General features: G+C 44.5%; 1 long non-coding RNA gene across 1 annotated transcript; it reads right to left on the bottom strand.

The window, feature by feature from the left end:
* Positions 1-4193: 4193 nt before the first annotated feature.
* LOC136012626 (uncharacterized) lies at positions 4194-16351 on the bottom strand. Its single transcript, XR_010611860.1, has 3 exons — positions 16255-16351; positions 7646-7905; positions 4194-6739 (listed from the first exon to the last, which is right to left on the bottom strand). It is a non-coding gene; the product is annotated as an uncharacterized LOC136012626 (long non-coding RNA).
* Between the last annotated feature and the right edge of the window lie 507 nt (positions 16352-16858).

The following is a 16858-nucleotide window of genomic DNA, read 5'->3' as shown; positions in this document are numbered from 1 at the left end:
TTTGCAAATATATATACATATTGCGGATATATGTTGTGTGTGTATGTGTATAATCAATAAAGTGTATGTACGACAGATGGACGGATTAGACAAATAATTACGTGATTGTGGGTCTCCTGTTATATTTATGTTCACCCATTAAAGCCACTTGTGAGTTATCCCTCCTCTCCTCACTCCTGGAGATAAAGGTCTTTAATGCCATCAGCCCTCAGGTATGCTTCCCACCCAGCACAGCCGGAGAGGCAGCAAGCTGGAGGTCCTGATGCCGGCTTCAGGATGCTGGTGCAGCCCAGTCTCCTTCACTTTTGAGGGAAATGTAAGTTGGAAAAAAATCTCAGTGTTTCACTGCCCATTGCAGTGGGCTGAGGTGGGGTAGTTGTTTGTTGCGCTATTTGAGGAAGCGGAAAGGTGTCCGCATCAACCAGAGGGTGACCTGGTGTAGAGGGGCAGGATGCACACCTGCTCTAGGCGGGTTAAGGGCATGGTTGGGCTGTGCTGGTGGGTTATGAAGCCACAGCTGCCAGGGCACAAAGCCCAGGGTGTCCTCAGACAAGCAAATTCTGGGTTGTGCTTGCTGGATTCAGATGGATAGCCCGACCTCTGCATTCTGTGGGGTGACAGAAGGAAAGCTTGGATGGAGCAGGCACAAGAACCCCCCTGCACCTCATTGTCTGCCTGCTGCCTGGCAGGGGACTGGCTGCCTTACCCAGTCCCAGCCGCACGCCAGCTTCCACGGAGCCCATCCAGCTCACAGGCAGGAGGATTTTGGTACACACCCATTTAGTCACTGGCGTCTGACTTGGAAGTATCTGACTAATTACAGGTTGGATGTAATGTAGCCTAGATAGGTTGGATTCCTGCCACCCCAGCCTTCCCTGCACAAATACCTCGAGTCCATGCAGCAGGCTGAGGGTCCAGCAGCGATTGGGGATGACCCACTGCTGGGTCTAGGCCAGGATTGCTGACAATATCCTGGCCCCTACCTCCACCAGCCAGATGCATTGCTCCAGCTGGCTTCCTCTACATGGCTCACCTGGGACAGAGAGGATTGAAGGGAAGCCCTCCTTGTCCCCAGGGCGATTGTCACCAGCTCCCTGTACCAGCCCTCTGGGCCTTTACAGGGTACTGAGGCAGAGTGAAGAGGGACCAGCAAGCCTCAGAGGTGCAAGATCCCTTGGGGTCACTCTAAGCACTTCATTTTGACCCTCTTAAGCCATTTATGGATGTAGCTCAGCCCCTGCCTGACCTCAGATTAAGGGAAGCAGAAATGGTGCACAGAGCAATGATTTCTGAATTCCAGACAGAACCTTACTTCTGAAAAAAAAAAATCATGGACTATCTTGTTTCCTACTTTGCCAAGAGAGAGAGTGAGGAGGTTAACTCCAGTACTCAGCACTATGGCAAATAAACTGGTGAGGTGGGTCCTGGCTGCCTACCTCCAGTCCAAAGTCTTCAGTGGATTTGCATTGCTGGAATGGAATTCTACATTTTAGGTGTAAACGAGACTTTATATTTCTAATTAGTAGGTTTTGAGTTAAAACACTGAAAACAAAATGTGTGACCTCGGGCTCGTATCTTGCTACTCCTCCAGTGGGAAGAGATAGATTTAGGAAACCAGCTGTTGCTTTGCTGGCTGTGATCTTATGAATCCATGTGCAAGAGATGAAGCAGCATCGGCCAAAGTCATTTTACCTCCTGCCTCTCTGCAAGCTGCAGCTCAGCTGGGCCCACAGGTATAACCTGCTGCATCCTGTCCCCCAAAGAAAATACAAAGATTGGTGATCTCTCATTTCCTAGGTGTATTGGTGGACACAAATGACCAGTTTAGCACTTTTATTTCCATACTGGGAATAAGGGGATTAAAATGCCATTATCTACTGATTGTAATGTTTTTTATGCAGGCCCTAGGTAAACACTACACTAGCCAACAAACCACTGTTAATAAAAATTGCCAATTACCTGAGAGCCAGTGGCTTGCTTTATTGACAGAAGTATTTATAGGCTTTTTCTGCTTTCTTGTATTTTTCAAGGCTCTGTATGTTTTGCATTTGCTTTTGCTCTCTGCTCTGCTTGTCCTTCTAATTATTGCTTTGCAGTGTTTTTTTAATTGTTGTTTTAACCACCCTGAGTCAGACATAAGAATCTGCCTTATATCAAGCCTGTTCTTTTCTTGGAAGAACTTGTCTAACACAACAGCACACCACAATATTTTGGAGTTTGTAAAGAATACCATACACTTCTTAAACGTACCTTTTGCAGTGTGTTACTAGATGCCTTACACTTGGGGTAAGACTTGGCTTTTTAGTACACATTTGTTTATCTCCTCGAGACACGGAGCCTTAATCCCTGATTGAAAGGAATTTTTATTCAGCTGAGTTTTCTGTGTGAATTCATGACATGCAATTGACTGTCAGATGAGGAAAGGCACCAAAACTGAAGCTCAGCAAAGGACCCAGTGTATTCGGTCATCTTTCTGAAAAATATGCAGACCATCATTCTTTAACCATTAGCATGTACTATTGATTCTGTGGAAACCCACACTGGACACAGCACACAGGGCTGAAATGGCACACAAGAGAGGGAAGCCGACAATGTCAGCTAGAGTGCCACAATGCTTTATCCCTCAGAAGTCTCCTGGGTGATAGTGGGATCTGAGCATCACATCAGCAGAAGAGGCCTTGGCAGAACACACCCAAAGGACGTGACACTGCTTCTGGCTGCCATGGAGCTAGACTTGCACTAAATCAACTTCTCCAGGTCTTCCATATGCTATGTGCTATCCACGCTGCCTTTCTGCTCAGACACACTGAGAGGCTGACACATCCTGTGGCTTCTGCCTGTGCAAGATTTTGTTCTAGAAGGCACCAAAGCCAGTTGAACATCTTCACATCATGGCCCTTCGTGGACCACAAATGAGAAACCTGAGTTGTCACCAGAAGATGTGCTTTGCAGGCTGATCTTGAGTAAGCACTGGACAGGAGTACAGGGATATTGTTGAGCCAACTGTTCAGAATGTAAACGAAATTGATGGAAGGGAATATGATGTAGAGCTTGTGTCCTTGAGAGCTAATTTAGGCTCTTGTGGTTTTAAACATTTCTGGTGAGATGAGGGGGACAAGCAGCTGCAATACAAAAGATAAGGGCCGAAGGCTGATTAATATTGGTGTTTTGAAGGAAGAGTTTCCACAGCCCATCTGGAATTGATTTATCCCCACTCTGAGATACCACCAAACAGACATTTCAAAAATGAGTACTCCCAAAACCCATAGTCCTCAAACTGGAGTGAAGAGAGAGGCAAGTGCTAAGGTTATTCTGAAATAATCTCTCCAGCCAGAAGCTGAATAACAAGAGATGCCAGTTAATAAAAACTAGCAGGAACTGCAATTCTGACCATATTCTTAAAAATAAATAAGAATAAGAGGGCATTAAAAAGAGGTAAACAGCATCTGAGTGCTAGGCAGAAAGCCTAGTATGCTCCAAAACATTAAAGCGCACCTTGCAATCCTAAGGGAGATTGCGGATTTGAACACATGAAGAATTTACTTCTGGGTAACAGATTACAAGGTGCCTCCTGATCCATGGAAACTGTCCCTGCAGATTTGCACAGTGGTATATGTGGGATAAGTTGTGGTCTCTACATCTTCCATGGAAGATGAGAGGTCTGTGCTAATACGTACAATCTCATTTTGCTGCAGCCTAAGAGCAGTCGTGCGCACAGTCGTGTCCTACCAGTTGACTAGTGGCAACTGGTTCTCCTGTGGTTTCTTGTTTCTGTAGCTGGGCCTGGATGAGTGTATTATTGCCTATTGTATTGTTTTAGAAATTAGCTTTTTTTACTGCGATGTTCTTTTCTCCTTGTCTCTCTCCACAGTCAGTGAGCCCAGTGCTGCTCACCAATAATGGGACTGTTCCTGTATAGAGGGCAGAGGGATAAGCAGACCATCCTGTGGTGAAAACCGATTTGGGGACCTTCTGGTAAATAACCACTATGATTTTGACATTACTATGGTATCCTAAAATGTAGGTCCCATGTGGCCACTGATTTACCTTCCAGCTAAGGCTCTACTTGGTCTGTAGGGCCAGAGTACATCCCTTCATTGGAAACAAGGAGGTGAAAAACATTTGTTATAAAAGTGGGAACTGCACAAAACTAACATGAATTTAGTTTTCATTACAAACATGGAACCCGACAAAGGTTAATTGAAGCATTTTCCAAGGGCCAATCTAAAGTCTGATGAAATTAAAGGGGGACTTTAAACTTACTTTAATGGTCTTAGGGTCAGGTTGTAAGGCAAATTGAACAAGTTTCAAGGTCCCTAGGTCAATGGACTTTTTTTTTTTCCCCTTTTTTTTAAATCAAAAGCACACCATGCTATTAGTTTAAAAGACGTTTCAGCCATCAGCCATATGGTACCAGTTCAACAGGAACTGGATCAGCTCCTCCAGACCATGGAGTACAGTGTGTAATGCTTAGCTCCTGGGGTGTTATATTGCCCTCGTGTAAAATGCCCGTCTCTCTGGCAGGGGCGTAAGGGAGAAACCAGGCATCAGGTACTCCTGGGTCTGAGAGTCCCAGACCTCACCTGGGGTGACCATGCCGTGGCACTCTAAAGAGATGACCCTCATCAATAGAGGTCTTCAGTGCAGAAGACGGCAGCCTGAAGATCTGTGAGGCACAACACAAAGCTGATCATCTCTTCCTCTATGTATTTGCTTGAGGGAATGGATGGGTGGGTTGTTTATTTTGTGGGGAGGAGTCTTTTCCTTTTGGTTCTTGGGAAAAAAGGAACTGCATTGTGTATGTTTACTGAAAGTCCGATGTTTTCCCGGAGGCACGAAGATAGGGAACATCCTTATAAATCAGGATGGAGAAAAAAAAACAGAAAGAAATGGGCTGGCAGAGCTGCAGAGACAGCCTGTGTGCTTGTGCGCGCTCAGCCAGCAAGGGGAATGACACTGACACTGTTTCAAAGGAAGGTCATTGCGTAGACCATAAATCTCAAACACTTAGAATTTGCTTCATTTGTCTTCGTTAATTCTGTTTTACAGGAACTTCAGCATTTATCTGAAAATTTTGAAATATTTATTTATTTATGTGGCCCTGCAGCTGTTCATGGCTAGTGATTTAGAGTTTGATGCAGCCAAATACAACACATCTGGCCTGAGCCTGCCTGTGAGGGAGCTTTCCTTATCAGGGTTGCCAGCGTCTGCAGCCGTCGCACGAGTAAGGGCCAGGATGCTGAGGCGAATGATATGGGAATGTGAAATAGGAAAGCCCAGGGGCAATACTGGTGTGAGCGTTCCCTTTGCCTGGGTGTAGTCAGTGCCAGCAGCAGGCAGGAAAGGGGGAGAGCCTTCTGAAAGGGAGCAGACCTTTGCCATGGACTTACACCCATCCCCAGGCCTCCACTTTTGGGCGCTCAGTGGAAAAAGACTTCTGCTTTGAGGTGGTGGAGCTGTTCTTATATCTGCTGCTGGTCTAGCTTTGATGCTTTGGCTCTTCCAGTTAGCTTTGTGCCCATGAGGTTTTGCCAAGTACCAGACATGGTTCATGAGTCAAGTTTTCCAAAACCCTTTTGCTCAGAGAAGAGGGGGAGGGAAGAGTTTTCTCTAATTGATCGCAATTAATGTAATTAGTACTTTGCAGTTTTTCCTATCCATGCCTCTTTACCTTTGAGACCTTCATTCATCTCAATGCCTATTGCCACTCTTAATTACTTTCAGTGAGCCCACAGCAAAGAACAGATATGTCATTCTCTTCTGTGATCAGCTGCACGAAAATATTAGACAAACTGACCAGAAGGAGCATTTAGTCAAATTTCAGCTCTGCCATTAACTTGCATGGTAGCCATGGCAAGTCATTCCACTTTGGTCTGGGCTGTTTTATTCATATAGAAAATAGAAATAACAAACTGATCCATATTAAAGGTCTACTCTAGCCCCAACTAGGATAATAGAAGCTTGGCTTTGCTTAGCTTTGCTTGGCTTGGTAAGTCTTTCTGGAAATGTAAGCCTTATTGTTTTGGAAAATCCTTCTTAATCACACAGGGAAAATCTATTGTGCTGTTTAAATAAGCAAACTAAACTGAGGAAAATAACTACAGCCTCCTTAACAATTGTGAAGCAGATTCTGTAGGCGCATGTTTATAACATGCAGAGCACTCTGGTCTCAGCAGGCTTTCCACCACTGCCTATTTCCACCAAAACACTAGACTGCTTCCTTCAGAAAGTCCAGGTCCATGAAAGGCCAAAGAGGACCTTGATTTAGAAGAAGTTCAGTAAGAAGAGCTCCTTCCCAAGCAGTTGGACAGTTGATATCAGCCTTTGCTTGCTAACTAGGAGGATTAATGACCACTTTTCAATTCCATCTTCTGCTACCAACCACCGACTGTCATGCTTGACTGCCTCCGTTTCCAAGACCAGGGGGCTAGAGACATCTAATGGCAAGTACATGCATAGCAGAGCATCTTCTCCCACTTGTAGCAGGCTGTCCTGTGAGAGACAGGTTCCAATATTTAACTCTTACAGTACCTCAGAAGTGTGTGCATGCAAGACTAATGAAATGACAATGGCTGTGTAGTTGTATGGCACCATGGCATCCTACTGGCAGGAAAAATAAGTGGCACAGATGGCTCTGGGGTAGAAAATAGACAGTGGTTGGTGAAAATATGTTTGGATGCCTGCATGTTGCTGGGCCATCTTGGCTCTGTTCTCCTTTTCCTTGAAGCGTGGGAGAAGACTGTAAAACAGGAGGGGTGCACGAATGAATTACTATTGTATTCTTGACAGTATCTGTACACTGGAAAAACCCCTATGGACTTCTATGGAAGAGAAAGGGAATAAAAGAACCTATCCCTGGAGACAAGAAAGGGAAAACAGACCAGGTTGAATGGACAAATGCCCTTTATTCTGCCTTCAGGGTGCCTCGTCCCCTGAGTGAAACAGGGCCAGACAGGAAAGCTACAAATTCCTGAGCCTGGAAGATGTAGTATTTCCTATCAGTCTTTGCTGAATGGAGAGAAATAGGTGCTGTTGAGCAATCCAGGTAAAATGCACAGTAACAAGTATACCTTCAAGGAGGTGCTCAGCAGCTGGATGGTTTATGGCCCTGCCTGGCAGGATCCCTCAGGAATGACACAGTTGATGACTCAGGCAGTGTGAGAGATTCAGCATGGGATTTAGAGGAGAGCCTTCACTTAGCAAAGCCTGTGATTTATACACTGGCACAATGTGTATGTCCAGAAGCTTTGTTTTTGTGCAGAAGCCTAATTTTTGCTAAGGGGCAGCAGAAATCTCTCCCCCCCCCCCCCCCCCCCCAACCCTGCAACAACTTCAAAACAGACTAGATAAATTAGAAGAGACCAAACAGGGACATGATTCAGAAGTACTGAAGGCCCCTACCTTTTACAAAGGAATCCCCTTGTTTGTATAGACCTGATGTGCCTGGGGATTTCCAGGCATGCTGCAAGTGCTCAGCTCTTCTCCAGACTCAGCCCCTTTGCTAGCAGAGGTGGGACAGGAGCTGGAACAGGGCACTGCAGAGTTGTCTGGATCATGACACTGGCCCCTTTCACTGGAACATTCCTATTTGTAAGACCAGAACAGCGATTCTCCATGCAGTCCCCAAGGATGCTGGGATACTCACCATGGCCATTGACAAGCAAGTTGCGGAGAATCTCACTCAGCGCTGGAAACTGTTCCCATCTGTTACTTCCCTCCCAGGGTCACTCTCATCCCAGAGTCTTCAATGTCAGAAGAGATAATTCAACTTCTCTCATGAAAAAGCCGGACTTACTTAAACTCACCCACACAGTAGAAAGCTGTGGGCAGTTACTTTGTAAACCAGCAGGATTGCCTGTTGGCCTTCAGAGTAATTAGTGTCCGAGGGCACTACATGGTGTTCAGCTGAAAGGTGGAGAAGCAAAGACCAGAAATGGCTGTAGAGCACATTAAAATATATAAAAAACCCCCACAAAACAAACAAACAAACCCCCCAAAACCAAACCCCCACAAAAACAAACAAAAAAACCCCACCAAAAACCAAAACCCAAACTTCCCCAGAACCCACCTCAAACCAACGAACAAACTACTCCAAATGCTGAAGTTTCTGAACTACAACTAAAGGCAGCATAACCTGCGTCTGGCAGAAGCATCCAGCCATGCCTTCCACCAAGGGTGGCTAAGAGGGATCCCGGGAGCAGAGTGGGAGGTCGGCCTCCCTGCTTGGTGGAAGGTCACCCTCAGCCCCTCTTTGCCAGAGGTCTTCTCTCACTGCTGTGGGGCACCATCCTTTCCCTCCCTATGTGGTGATGGTGCTCTTACTTGCTGAAAGCACCAGGACCTTGTACATGGTTTCCTCCAAGGAGGGTATTTAAGAAAGCTGTAACTGTCACAGATAGGCATGACAGTTAAATATCCGCCTCCCAGCACGTCTGGATTAGCAGTGGAGTTACAGCCCAGCTCTTCCCAACACCTAACACCCAGTCTGCTTCTCTGAGACTGGTCAGAAACTAGGTAGCAAAACAGTAGTGTGACAAAACACAAGAACATACTTTGTTTTGATTTTATGATTTGCCATGACTTACAATTGGCTACATTTTATTTCTGATAACCTGTTATATGCTATCTGCAGGGAGTTTCATAGCTTGTCCAAGACCCATTTAATTTGGTGGCTTTGTGTTAACTTCATTGAGTGCTGCATCATACTTGGGCTGAGAATGGGTCCTTTAAGAGGTACAGCTGTAAAAACACATTAGCTGCTTCTCTGTAGGCCTGTTTTTTCTTTTAGAAAGTGTGTATTTGGAGAAGAATGGAGTTTCAGATCAAAGGAAGCTGTTTTCCATTTCAAGTTGAATCGGAGAAATAGTTATGACCCAATTAAAAAAAAGAAAAGAAAAAAGAAAAAAGAGGGAATGTTGAAATTTTGACATATCCAAGCCATCTTGTTATTTTTCTTGGGAGTGGCCTTCTGTCCACAGTGGCTCAAAGGATAAAGCACAATCCTAAGTGAGGGACACTTAGGTATACAAGCTTTACCTGCCTATTTTGGAACAAAAATTATAACCAGGCTCTTTCCCCTGGGATTGGCTCTCCATGTCCTGGCAGAGCTGTAGCACTCAGCAGAAAAAGACACTTTCAACATCCACTTTAACTAGAGAACGAGAAGGACTCTGTAAGTCAGTCATTAAGACCCTCACATTTTTGGTCCAAGTGCTGGAGAGCTCAGACATCGACTCATTGCTCTATAGGCTACTGTGGGTAGTGCTTGTGGGGTTTGAACCAGAAGGCAGTCAGACAAATGGCTTTCTGCAGTGCGGATGATCAGGCTTAGGTGAAGAGGGAAGGACAGATTTTCTTCTACAGTTGTACCAGCGGTGACTAAGCTAATGTCTAAGATGTATGATCTAGAGTTTTGTTTCTAATCTTCTCCATTCTTATTTAAAACACCACAAAAGAATCTTCTGTTCTGTAAAATATTACTAGGTCAATGTCAAGCAATTTTGCTTCCATTTTTGAGATCTAACATGATATTGAAAAATGACTTTTATTGGACATTGAGTCCCTTGTTTTCCTGCTAAGAGGTGCGCGCTGTGCTTCAATACTAAGCTGTCAAATTCCATGGGACCCTACCACCCTCTGAGTACCTCCTATTGATTTTGAAGCTGGGAACTTCTGTAGGAAACTGATAGGCTGACCAGATGTTAGTGTGGGTCTTGAGGCAATTCAAGGGTAAACTGATCTAATGCGACAATATGTGAGAACCCAGCATTCAGGGTATTACCATTCTTGTCTAATTGCCAGTGCCATGAAACTGGCTTTCTGTCAATCACAGCCACGGGGACGGCTGACATGATATCTCAATACACCCACAAATACCTAATCTGTAGCTTGCAGTAGACTTAATGATCATAAAGAAGATTTCAGAAAGAAAAAAAACAAGGCAGTATCTATAAAAAAGCCCCAGATAGATAATAGCTGATTCAACCAGGCTTCATTAGTGGAGAAAGATGGCTGGCTGTGGGATGAAAAGAGGCTCTGATATTTTCTTGAGCTGGAGTCCTTTTGATCTTAAGCATGTCCTGAGATTTTGGGTTGGTTTCTTAATCTTAAAATGATTAAAAAAAAAAAATTCCTTTTTAGCAGAAGGCTGCCCCAGTCTGTACCCTGCTTCCTGCACCTGGACACCGGACAAAGATGTTACGGCTTTCAGGAAACAGCACATTTGTCAGCGTGCAGCCCCCAGCTGAACAAAGGGCTGGATTCATGAATGCAATATCAACCATGGAAATGTTCCACCCCTGCCCCTCCCTGGCTTCTGACTCAATCTGTTGAAACAAAAAATGAATTGTCATTGGGTTTTGCGGCCTTTGAGGTTCCTCACCAGATCAATACATCTTGGACATGCTGATGGCCCCTAATTTGAATGAAGCTGCACAAGAATTGCAAGAATTTGAGCTTAGATTGTGAGCTGCTTTTTGGGGTTTTGTTTCTAATAAGGGAAGTAACACAAAGCTGCTACCAAAGAGGAGATGAGAGGCAGACTCTGCAGCAAGGAAAGGTAAGTGTGCAGTGACTTACAGTCAGATCTGACTTCGCTCCCACACAGCAGCACCACTTCAGAATTTCCCTTGCCCCAGAGAAGCAGGGTACCCTTTTGACAGGAACTTGGTGTTCGTTAACAGTGTTTGCTCTGCCTGACATGACATTTAAAAGCTCTAGACCTGCACTACATTTATTCAGTGTTGTCATATTCAGGAAAACATTTAAGCAGTTAAAGCACCTAAGTAGTCCCACTGTCAACAGCAGGACTCCTCAAAAGCTTAAATTCATGCATGTGTTGAAGTACCTTGCTGAATCAGGGCTTCAAACCCTAACAGCCTGCTGAACTGGAGTGATCACTCCAGTCTTTATCCCTAAAGCCTTAAAGCCACCCCGGGAATACAATGCACAAAACTAATTTTGGTTAATTGGATAAAATTGCGTATGTACACTCAGTGATCCCTGAGAGTTTTGAAAACTAGTTATGCTGGTGTCACCCTGCGTACCTATTTCTATGATTAGTCACATCCACCTATAGGCACTGACAGCCGAAACGCTCTGTGATCTGTCCTGAAAGCTGGCACTTCTCCAGCTCCGGGTGGCTTTCCTTCACAGTTGTCACACAGTGCGGTGCAGCTACCTGTGATAACTGATGAGCAGACAGACGTCTTCCGCACTGCCATTTTTAATGTGTTTCACTACATATCCCTTTCAAAGGCTAATAATTTCCGCTGGGCAAGAATACTGTCAGCCTGGCATCAGATAAGTTCTCAAGCAGAGAGCTGCACCCTGCATTGCCTATTTTATCTAATAAAGACTTTTCCATCTCTGGTCCCCTGCTTATAATTTAGCTTTCCCAAATTGACTTGCCAACACGGTTGGATGGAAAAAAAGTAAGATGCTGATGTATCTTCAGACTCCTTTCAGCTGACACAAATCAGGCATTGTCAAAACAGGGTAAGTAGAGGGGAAATTTACCATCCTCCTGCCTTTCTGGTACTGTGACAAGAAGTAATGCTTTGGTCATTTGCATGCTGATATGAGGTAACATTTTGAGACTGAGGCTGAAATTCAGTTTGAGATTAACCTTATTATTTTGTGGAGGTGAGTAACTGCTCAACCTACCTAGCTGAAAACTTTAAATGAAAACAGGGCTGTGAACAGCACAAGTAGCATCAGAAGTATCATCATCTGTTTCCTCACATGCAAGAACAGCTTTTCAAAGGTGTTTAATCCCACTTCCCTTTCCTCCTTTCTTCAGCTAAGTTTGTGCCACATGGCTTGGTCCCTGCCATTGACGGAGCCACCAGTGCCTTCCCAGGCAGGCTGCAGCAGCCTCTGTGCACGCTGCATGCACAGACATGCAGGGTCTGTAGCACAGCTGGCAGGATAAAATGGTCCCCAGATGTTTGAAGAGTACACAGCGAACATTCTCTGCAGATGATATTGGCAGCAAATATTAGGAGGTAACTGGGCATTTCCGGAATGCTGAGGGGGCTGGGTTTGCCATGGGTTGGATGCAGGCAGGGAGGGCAGGAGCAGACCTTTCATCTGCACGTTTGGCAGCCTGGTGCCCACATGCTGTTTGCATTTTCCACGTTGCCTTAGTTCAAAGGAGCATTAATACTTGTGTTACTAATGAAATAAAGCATCTGACTGCCTGCTGTGCTGGCTTAGGGAACAAGCATGGCTTTTACCACTCTGGTTCTCCTAGTGCTGAGCTAAGGGGACATCTGCCTTGGCGCACACAGCCCTGCGGAAAGGTTTCTCCTCTTCTGCCCATTGTCCTCACCTGCCAGTACACTGAGGCAAGTGGCGCTTTCCCTCTGTCAGACTATTACATACCACAGCCCAAACTCTGCAGACGCAGGCACACATGAGAGACCGCACAGAGGAAAGCCAGCAGATTCCTGGGAATGAAAGTGTTCATGGATACCGCCGCATGACTGAGTCCTTGTAATCTGGAAAAACTAAGCACCAGCTCCTAGCTATCCAATAGAAGTGCACTATACCCTCACCCTGGTATATGTGTTAATCACACTTTGATAATAGTCTCTAGAATTAAGTTTAATAACAAATAAAATGTTTCAGGAGTTTCCATGGCAGGAGAGTTCATAGAATGTGCTATCTATGCACGCTGGAAAAGAAGATTAAATTATACAATCTAACCTCTGGGAGAAACAACAGCTTGGATTTGTTAATTCTGGACAACATTTAAATTCTTCTGCCTTCACAGTTTTAAACTATAGCTCTATAATGCATCTCCTCATACTTCTACAATTTAGAAAATTGGCTAAAAAATGGTAATGTCCCTTTTGGATCCTAACGGAGCTTTTGAGTATCATTTGTTTAGTTTAATGAAAAAATAAAGTTTGTGCAGCCATGTTCCAGTCCCAGTAACAATATCCTGTGTTGGGATAATAAACTAATCATGGCAGGGGCAGGCAGTGTGCCTCCACAGCAGGGCAGAACCAGCCCTCAACAGCCCTCAGCAAGTGCCAGTCTTCCCAGCTTCCCCACGTGTAGGATAAAATAAGCGTGCAAACAAGACAGAACCCAGTCCTTAGGGCTTCTCCAGGTGGCCTGAGGGGTTCGGGATCACCAGGATAGGAGTGCAGGCTGGTACCTGAGGGGCCAGCACATCCCACCTCCTTAACTCTTACCACACTGGACAAAGTCTGCATAAAGACTGTTCTACAGAAGCTTGTAAAATTTGAGGGGTTAAATTGATAGTTGGGTTGGAATTTCTTCAGCACATAACACAGTCAGCAGCGAAAGAAGAGTTGTTCAGATGAAAGTATACAAATACTTTTCATTTCTTAATCACAGCATGTTCACCGGGTATTTGACAACTGATTTGAGCCTTCAAAGTCATAACATGTTACCTGAAGATGTGGCTTGATTACAACCTAGACACAAATGTATAATACCGGTATTCCAGGGGCCAATTAGATTCAGTATTTCATGCAGCTGTTCCATGAAGAACAAAATTATGCCAATGTATATTGATCATTTTGGTTTTCAGAGGCTATTTCTTAGTCTGATGACAGTCGCTTTCAGCGGTAAGAATGCTCTCTGCAGGGACTGCCCCTCAACTTGGGTTACAGCTAAAATCCTGGAAGCTGCACTGCTTTAATTACAACTATTCAAAGAGAGTGAAAGATTTTATTCTGACTTTACTGAGATGGAAAAGAAGGGGCTGATGGAAATCGTTTTATCATCCCAACTGTAGGGGTTGTGACCGAGAGCATGCTCCCATTTGCTGTCTCTACAGCTGTAATTAAATCACTCCAGCTTTCAGAGTTTTAGCCATACCCCGAGATGGAATAAAAATTCACAGTGAAAGAGATAACACCACATGAAAGCAGTCAACACAAATCACTAGCTGCAGCAGCAAGAGAGTTTACTTTCTTCCAGAAAACTGAAGAGCAAAGCAGGACACAAGGCATGCCTCACTGCACCGGTGCTGCCAGCAAAGGATTCAGCTGCACCTTACAGCCACACACAGCAACATTACCTGCTACCGATGTGCCCACTGGCCACATCTGCTGGTTAATAAACCAGAAATCCCATCCATGACCAAAACTTGAGAAAAAAGGTTTGGAAAAGCTACATTTCCCCAGGGAATCTAGAAATCTTTCTTACTAAGTGCCCTGAAGAACATAAGCACATTTTAATTCAAAATACCCACCCCACAATGGTATGAAATCAGCAAACTAGTTATGGAAATTGAAAAACAAATAAATAGGTGAAGCTAAACCTCAGAGCAGGGTTTTGCTACAGGTAGATGCATTGATCAAGTTCTGTATGTGTTTGGAGACATTCACTGCTGCTGCTACCTGCTGTGCCCTTGGCCAAATAGGGAATTAGGTGAAGTTTTGGGCAGGATGGCAGTGACAGCAGCAGTATGAGAGGTGGCTGTCCTCTGATTCAGCAGTACCTGGTCAAGCAGGCTCTGTGCATCCTGAAAAGCAGGGACCTGCCCAAGGCAGGATGTCAGAATGGGCAATAAATGTTGTTATAGGTCAGCATCTTAACTGTAATATCTGGCCCCTGTCAGAGCTGGACATTTCTCTGAATCCTAGGTAATGTTAGCCTGCATTATTATAGATGCTTGATCCTGTTGTTCTTAAGCAAAATTCCTATTTAACTGTATGGGCATTTTGCCTGATTCACAGCTGCTTGGTTGGACACTCTGGAGGTCAGGTTGAGAAACAGTGGGGAAGAAAGCAAAGGTAATACTCTGTACCTCCTAATGCACCAGACCTTCTCGGTTCTACAGCCTGGCAGAGCTTAATATCTCCTTTGTCAAAGCAACAGTCAAATCCCCATGATAGATCATATAATTATCTATTCTGTTCTCAGATGATATGCACAATTTGGAAGTTTTCTAAGTGCAAGGTAATAAGATAACACTTGAGGGAAAAAGCAAAAACACCCCAAATTTCCAGTCCAGTAGAATTTCAGAGTTAAACACAAGTTACAGCAGAAAGATTCAGGTCACTACAAAGACCAAAATGTTTCTCACTGCAGGTGGGATGATGACCTGTTGTACAGAGGGCAAATACAAACTAACCCAGACAAAGACTAAATAAAAAGTATTGCATCTGTTTGTATCCTCCGTAACTAGCTTGGTTTGTAAATGTTGCAGTTTAAACTGCAAATAGTTGAATTTCTCTCTTTATACACAAAATCCCATCTTCTCAGAGGTTCAGTTTTCTGGCTGAGATTACCCATGCTCAGAAGAGAAGTGATTTCAGGGAGTTCTCCAGTGAAATGTCACTCAGAAGACTTTCTTCTGTTTAACTGTTCTCCAGCTAAACCAAAAAGCTGTGTCTCACCCTTATGAAAGTAGTCTAATGACCTGTTTCCAGCTTGGTTTCTGAAAGCTGGGTGAACTTTAGCAGAAATTTGGCACAAAGGCATACGACTAGTCATATGCTGCAGTCTGGGAGGTGGGGAGAATTCAGAGATACGTGATAGGAAGAAATCCCCTGCCGAGTGTGTTCGCTGAGGATCCTTTCTACCCTTTCTATGGCAAACCCAGCAAAAGCAATTAGGGGAAGGAAAATCCCTCCTCTGAGAATTTGCATGCAGACACTTTCACATGAACCCTTGCAAGGTTCGTGTTTTCCACTAGCATTCTGGCAAAAGCAGTGATATCACTGTGCAAATGCTGGTGAAAAACAACTATAGGCAGATTTTAAGGTTTTCTCTGAATGAATGTTCACAAACAATTCTTTGGAGAGCTCTTGGCTAGAACAGAATCTATCTAGTCAGAGTTTCCAGCACAGCTAGGGACACTACACTAAACCAGTAGATGAGCTGGAAAAAACACACCCTACATACAGAAATGTCACGGGGACCTTCCATGACCCTCCTCGTGATAATATAGCAGAAATAACAGAGCACATAAACCCATAAACCTCCATACTGGGAACTGTCTCTTCCTGAGCTCTCCCTTAAAAGCTTGTGCGCAGGATGTTGCTGTAAACTGGGCAGCGCTAATGCATTCATACATCACACAGGATCTGTCCATTTAACACTACAGCGCAGGTTTTCCATTTATGTACCCTTCCCTACGTTCCAGTGGCATTTTCATTTTAAGCAAATTTCAGCATAATCGTTGTATTTGCTTAAACCTGCGCATGTGCGGCAAAGCCGTTCCTAGCCCATCTGCTCTGGCAGCCTCTGTCATGTAAAATGGACACTCACCCGAGGTGTTAGAAGCAGAAGGAGGGATCCCCTGTCACAAGTGCAGCCGATGACAGAGGGACAGAGGCACTGGGGAATTGTTATCACCAGACACTAAGAGGCACGTGATTCAGAGCCAAGGTTTTACTCCCCTCACACATGCATATGTATTTTACCTCATTATTGGCTTCAGCTGTACTTATCGTTACCAATTTGTGTCCCCATGCTATTTTTCTAGGCAGCCTCAGTGGGAGACACTCATGTGCAGAGGAATATTTGCATTTCTGCAAGCCTTTATGGGTATACATATTGTTAATACGCACATAAACAGAATGCCATTCATATTTAAACAGTGCTTTTGGAGTTGGATGGCATCACAGCTGAGGGAATGGAAATGTTCTGATTTGTATCACTTATTTCAGTGGAGGTTGCTTCCTTCACATATTCTGACTTCTGCAGAGCCACTGCAATAAGGTAGTTATACTCACATAGGATGAGACACTAGGTATTTAATAACCCCCTCTTCCTCCCCCCAAAGCCTAATAAGCTTGCTTTGCCAGTTGATTTTTACAGTCACTTGCCCCTCCGTTTTTTCCAGACTACCGTGCTTCCTTTATACTTCAGC

This window comes from Lathamus discolor, chromosome 4 (assembly GCF_037157495.1).
Source record: "Lathamus discolor isolate bLatDis1 chromosome 4, bLatDis1.hap1, whole genome shotgun sequence".
Classification (NCBI taxonomy): domain Eukaryota; kingdom Metazoa; phylum Chordata; class Aves; order Psittaciformes; family Psittacidae; genus Lathamus; species Lathamus discolor.
The sequence above is the reverse complement of the archived record's forward strand: the minus strand, read 5'-3'. Positions and strand labels throughout refer to the sequence as shown.